At 36.8% G+C, this 6,140-nt stretch overlaps 1 gene segment (V, D, J or C); it reads left to right on the top strand.

The window, feature by feature from the left end:
- Window positions 1-5,154: 5,154 nt before the first annotated feature.
- On the top strand, window positions 5,155-5,604 carry LOC308418465 (immunoglobulin heavy variable 2-5-like). The segment is given in 1 exon: window positions 5,155-5,604.
- Window positions 5,605-6,140: the final 536 nt, after the last annotated feature.

Below are 6,140 nucleotides of genomic sequence, written 5' to 3'. Positions count from 1 at the left end.
TTCCCTACCGGTAAAAATGAGACGACCATGAGCATAAAAGAAGCCTTCAGAACTCCAAATAGGTTGGACCAGAAAAGAAATTCCTCCCGACACATAATCGTGAAAAAACCAACAGCCCAAAGCAAAGAAAGAATACTAAAAGTAGTCAGGGAAAAGGTCAGGTAACATATAAAGGCAGACAAATCAGAATCACACCCAATTTCACATCAAAGACAGACATCATGCAGACCATAAGAGAGCAAAAGTGTCAGCCCAAGGTGCTATACCCAGCAAAATTATCAATTACCATAGATGGAGAGATGAAGATATTTCAAGACAAATCTTAATTTACACAATATCTGACTACAAACTCAGAACTACAACGAATTATAGGTGGAAAACCAAATACAATGAGGGGAACTACACCCTAGTAAAAACAAGAAAATTCATAAGCAAAAAAAGCAAAAGAAGAAAAAGACACAGACACAACTCAACCTACCAAAGCAATAAGCAGGAAACAGAAACCACTCTTCCTTGATATCTATTAACATAAATGGACACAAATCCCCAATAAAGAGACATAGGCTATCAGACTGGATACATAAACAAAATCCAGCATTTTGCTGCACACAGGAAACTCATCTCAGAGACAAAGACAGACACAATCTCAGAGTAAAAGGGTGGGAAAAAATCTTCCAAGCCAACAACCCAAAGAAGCAAGCTGGAGTGCCTATACTAATATTGAATAAAGTAAATTTCCAACCAAAATTTATCATAAATAATAAGGAAGGACACTTTTTACTCATTACTGGGGAAATCTGCCAGGAGGAACTCTCAATCCTTATCATATATGCTCCCAGTACAAAAGCAACCACATTCATAAAAGAAACCCTACTGTAGTTCAAAAAATACATTTCACCCCAAACAATAATAGTGGGAAACTTTAATACCCCACTCTCTCCAATAGACAGATCATGGAAACAGAAACTGAACAAGAACACTGCAAAACTAGCAGAGACTTTGAACCAACAAGAATTAATAGATATATACAGAACATATCATCATAAAGTAAAAGAATACAACTTCTTCTCAGCACCCCATGGCACCTTCTCGAAAAATGACCACTTAATTGGACACAGAATGAGCCTCAATCGATATAAGAAGATTGAAATACTCCCATGCATCCTCTCAGATCACCATGGTCTACGGCCGTTCTTTAACAACGAAGACAACAAAAAGCCAACATACACATGGAAACTAAACAACGCTCAGTTAAACGATAGAAGGGTCAAAGAAGAAATAAAGAAAAAATTAAGGATTTTCTGGAATTCAATGAAAACGAAAAAATAACATACCCAAATCTTTTGGATGCAATGAAAGCTGTATCGAGAGGAAAACTCAGAGTTCTGAGCTCTTCCAAAAAGAAAATGTAGAGAGCATACATCAGCAACTTGACAGCACAGCTAAAAGCTCTAGAACAAAAGGAACCAGATACACCCAAGAGGAGTAGATGGCAAGAAATAATCAAAATTAGGGCAAAAATAGACCAAATAGAAAAAAAAAAAAAAAAAAAAACATTGAAAGAATCTACAAAACCAAGAGCTGGTTCTTTAAGAAAATCAACAAGATTGATAAACCCTTAGCCAGACTAACTAGAGGGCAAAGAGAGAGTATACAAATCAACAAAATCAGAATGGAAAGTGGAAATATAACAACTGAAACTGAGGAAATTTAAGAAAATATCAGATCATACTACAAAAGTCTATACTCCACAAAGTTGGAAAATCTGGAGGAAATGGATGAATTCCTTGACAGATTCAAGATCGTAATGTTAAACCAGGACCAGGTAAACCATTTAAATAATCACATAACATCTAAAGAAATAGAAGAAATCATCAAAAGCCTCCCAACACAAAAAAGCCCAGTTCCAGATGGGTTCAGTGCACAATTTATTCAGACATTTATTGCAGACATAACACCAATACTCTCCAAATTTTCCACAAGATAGAATCAGATGGAATACTACCTAACTCATTTTTGAGGCTACAATAATCCACACAAAGACCCTACAAGGAAAGAGAACTTCAGACTAATCTCACTTATGAACATTGATGCAAAAATACTCAACAAAATCCTTGCAACTGAATCCAAGAAAACATCAAAACACATTATTCACCATGACCAAGTAGGCTTTATCACTGGGATGCTGGGATGCTTTAATATATGGAAATCCGTCAATGTAATCCACCATATAAGCAAAGTCAAAGAACAAAATCAAATGGTTATCTCACTAGATGGTGAGAAAGCATTTGACTTAATTCAACAACCCTCCATGTTAAAAGTCCTGGTAAGAACAGGAACCCAAGGTCCATACATAAACATAATAAAAGCAATATACAGTAAACAGACAGCCAACTTCAAACTTAACAGTGGGAAAATTGAAGCAATCTTACTAAAATCATGGACTCGGCAAGCTGCCCACTCTCCCCCTACCTATACAAAATAGTACTGAAACTCCTGGCTGAAGCAATTAGACAACAAATGGAGATCAAAGGGATATAAATAGGAAAGGAAGAACTAAAACCATCACTGTTTGCAGATGACATGATAGTGTACTTAAGTGACCCCACTAATTCCACCAGAGAACTCCTACACCTGATAAACAAGTTCAGCAAAGTGGCTGATTACATAATTAACTCAAACAAATCAGTAGCCTTCCTATATTCAAAGGACAAACATGTGGTGAAAGAAATTAGAGAAAAGATACCCTTCAAATTAGTCACAAAAAATATGAAATATATTGGTGTGAATCTAACTAAGCAAGTGAAGGACCTGTATGACAAGAACTTTAAACCTCTAAAGAAGGAAATTGAGGAAGATCTCAGAAAATGGAAAGATCTCCCATGCTCATGAATTGGAAAAATCAACATATTAAAAATCGCCATCCTACCAAAAGCAATCTAAGGATTCAATACAATCCCCATCAAAATTTCAACCCAGTTCTTCACTGAGTTGGAAAGATCAATGTGCAATTTCATCTGGATAACTAAAGACCTAGAATAGAGAAATACATCGTCAACAACAAGAAAACATCTGCAGAAATCACTATCCCTGACCTCAAGCTATATTACAAGACAATTGTGCTGAAAACTACATGCTACTGGTACTTATATAGGCATGTGGATCACTTGAATAGAATAAAAGATCCAGAAATGAGCCCTCATGTATATGGTCACCCGATTTTTGTCAAAGGAGCTGTAAACATTCAATGGAAAAAGAACAGTTTATTCAACAAATGGTGCTGGTCCAACTGCCACTCAACATGCAAAGAATGAAAATAGACCCTTTCTTATATCCTTGTACAATGCTCAAGTGTAAGTGGATCAAAGATCTCCATATTAAACTAGATACACTGAAACTATTAGAAGCGAACTTAGGGAAAACCTTAGAACACATATGCACAGGAGAAAATTTTCTGAACAAAACACCAATGGCTCAAGCTCTAAGGTCAAAGAATAACATATTGTACTTAATGAGATTACAAAGTTTCTGTATGTCTAAAGACATTGTCAAGAAAACAAAATGGCAGCCAACAGAATGGGAAAAGATCTTTACTAACTCCACATCAGATAGAGGCCTAATATGCAAGGTATACAAAGAACTGAAAAAGCTAGACACCAGAGAATCAAACAACCCTATTAAAAATGGGGTACAGAGCTTAACAAAACATTCTCAATTGTGGAATATCGAATGGCTGAGAAACATCTAAGGAAGTGCTGGACATCCTTAGCCATTAGGGAAATGCAAATCAAAACAACCCTGATATTCCACCTCACACCAGGCTTATTGGTTAAGATCTAAAAGACAGCAGATGTTGGCAAGTTTTTGGAGAAAGAGGAACACTTCTCCAATGTTGGTGGGGTTGTAAACTGATACAACCACTTGGGAAATTCAGTCTGGCGATTCCTCAGTCAATTGGACATAATACTCTCTGAAGATCCAGCTATTCCACTTCTGGGCATATACTCCAGACCCACTCCAATATACAACCAAGATACATGCACCACAATGTTCATAGCGGCTCTATTTATAATAGCCAGAAGCTGGAAAGAACCCAGATGTCCTTCAGTAGATAAATAGATACAAGAATTGTGGTACATTTACACAATGGAGTACTATTCAGCCATCAGAAACAATGACTTAACCAAATTCTTACGAAAATGGTTGGATCTAGAGAATATCATCCTGAGTGAGATAACCCAGTCACAAAAGAACAGACATATTATGGAGTCACTGATAGTGGGATGCTAACCCCAGAGGCTTGGACTGCCCCAGAAACAACCCACAGACTGTGTGAAGTTCAAGAAAAAAAGAAAACAAAACAAAACAAAAAAAAAAAAAAAAAAGAAAAAAAGAAAATGTCATGCTCAATCCTTATACACCAAAAAAAAGTTGACTAGTTCTGGGTTACATCCGGTTTTACATGTCCTATTTGTTCATTGTAACTAGTAAGAGCTTATCGCAGAGTTTAAACCTTAAAAAAAAAAAAAAAAGAAAAAAAAAGCCAAGCACTGACACAATTGTATTTGTATACATTCATGCAAAAATATTTTTTAAAAAATTTTATCTTTGTTTTTTAAAATTAATTTAAAAAGAAAAGACTCACTTAGTCTCTAAAAAAGAGTGTCATCAAGGTAGGAGTAAAATCTCTCCTTGAGCTCCTCATCACTCCTTCATGCTAATATATATATATGTAAAGAGAGAGAGAGAGAGAGAGAGAGAGAGAGAGAGAGAGAGAGAGAGAGAGAGAGAGTGAGAGAGAGAGAGAGAGACAGAGAGAGACAGAGAGAGACAGAGAGATAGATATAGATAGATATAGATCAGAGAATGATTTCTAGATGAGTGAACAGAGTCAGTACCATTTATGTTAGAGATAGGTTCTCACTCATACCTACTGCATAACAACATTATTCACCAGAAGTGTACTGTTCTGAGGAACCTGAACTCAAGAGGGCTCCTGCATCTCCCATCATTGACTTATACCCCTTCGACTCCTAAAACATAAATACCCTATCAGAGTCAGCACATGGTGAGGTTATGCAAATGTCTCCTGGATCCACCCAACCTTGGGTTAAAAAGTCCAAGCTGGGCCTGTGTACTCACTGGTGTGCAGACATGGACAGGCTTTCTTGCTCATTCCTGCTGCTGATTGTCCCTGCATGTGAGTGCCAAGGCTTCCTAAGGGATGAACTTTTCAAACCTCACCTGTTCCAATGTTACTTCTCCCTCTTCTTTTTCTTCACAGATGTCCTGTCCCAGGTTACTCTGAAAGAGTCTGGCCCTGGAATATTGCAACCCTCTCAGACCCTCAGTCTGATTTGCTCTTTCTCTGGATTTTCACTGAGCACTTATAGTATGGGTGTGGGCTGGATTCGGCAGCCTTCAGGGAAGGGTCTGGAGTGGTTGTCAGCCATTTGGTGGGATGATGGTAAGTACTACAACCCATCCCTGAAGAACAGGCTCACAATCTCCAAGGACACCTCCAACAATCAAGCATTCCTCCAGATCACCAGTGTGGACACTGCAGATACTGCCACATACTACTGTGTTCGGGGGACACATTGACACAGCCCCAGTTTTTGGCTGTACAGTATTTCAGGCTGAGCCTCTGCTCTGTTTCTATTATAAGATAGAATTGCCATATCTTTCCTGCTGAACCCTGTGGTTTCCTGTTTGCTCTTAGGTTAAGATCTCTCCTTTTTATATTTCAATTTTTCAATTAAATTGAAGAACATTATTTTAAAAACAAAGATAAATGTACAGATTTTAAACAATTTTGCATAAAATTATATGATTACATTTTTGTCAGAACTTGATTTTTTTTAAAGGTTTGGTAGTATACATTAAAATCTTTCTAGTTACAATGAGCATAAAGTACATGTAAAACAAGATATAACCTGGAATTAGTCAAAATTTCTTGATTTGTAAAGATTAAGCATAATAGATTTTTTTTTTTTTTATTTTGGCCTTTACTTTTCTTGAACTTTATATAGTCTATGCAGTGTTTCTGGGGTGTTCAGAGATTTCTGGTGTTCATATCCAATTATCAGTGACTGAATATTATTTATGTTCTTTTGTGACTGGGTTATCTTACCTAGGAT

The sequence above is a fragment of the Micromys minutus genome (assembly GCF_963924665.1).
Source record: "Micromys minutus genome assembly, chromosome: 1".
NCBI classification, from domain to species: Eukaryota; Metazoa; Chordata; class Mammalia; order Rodentia; family Muridae; genus Micromys; species Micromys minutus.
Note: the sequence above shows the minus strand (reverse complement) of the source record. Positions and strands in the feature narration are given on the sequence as shown.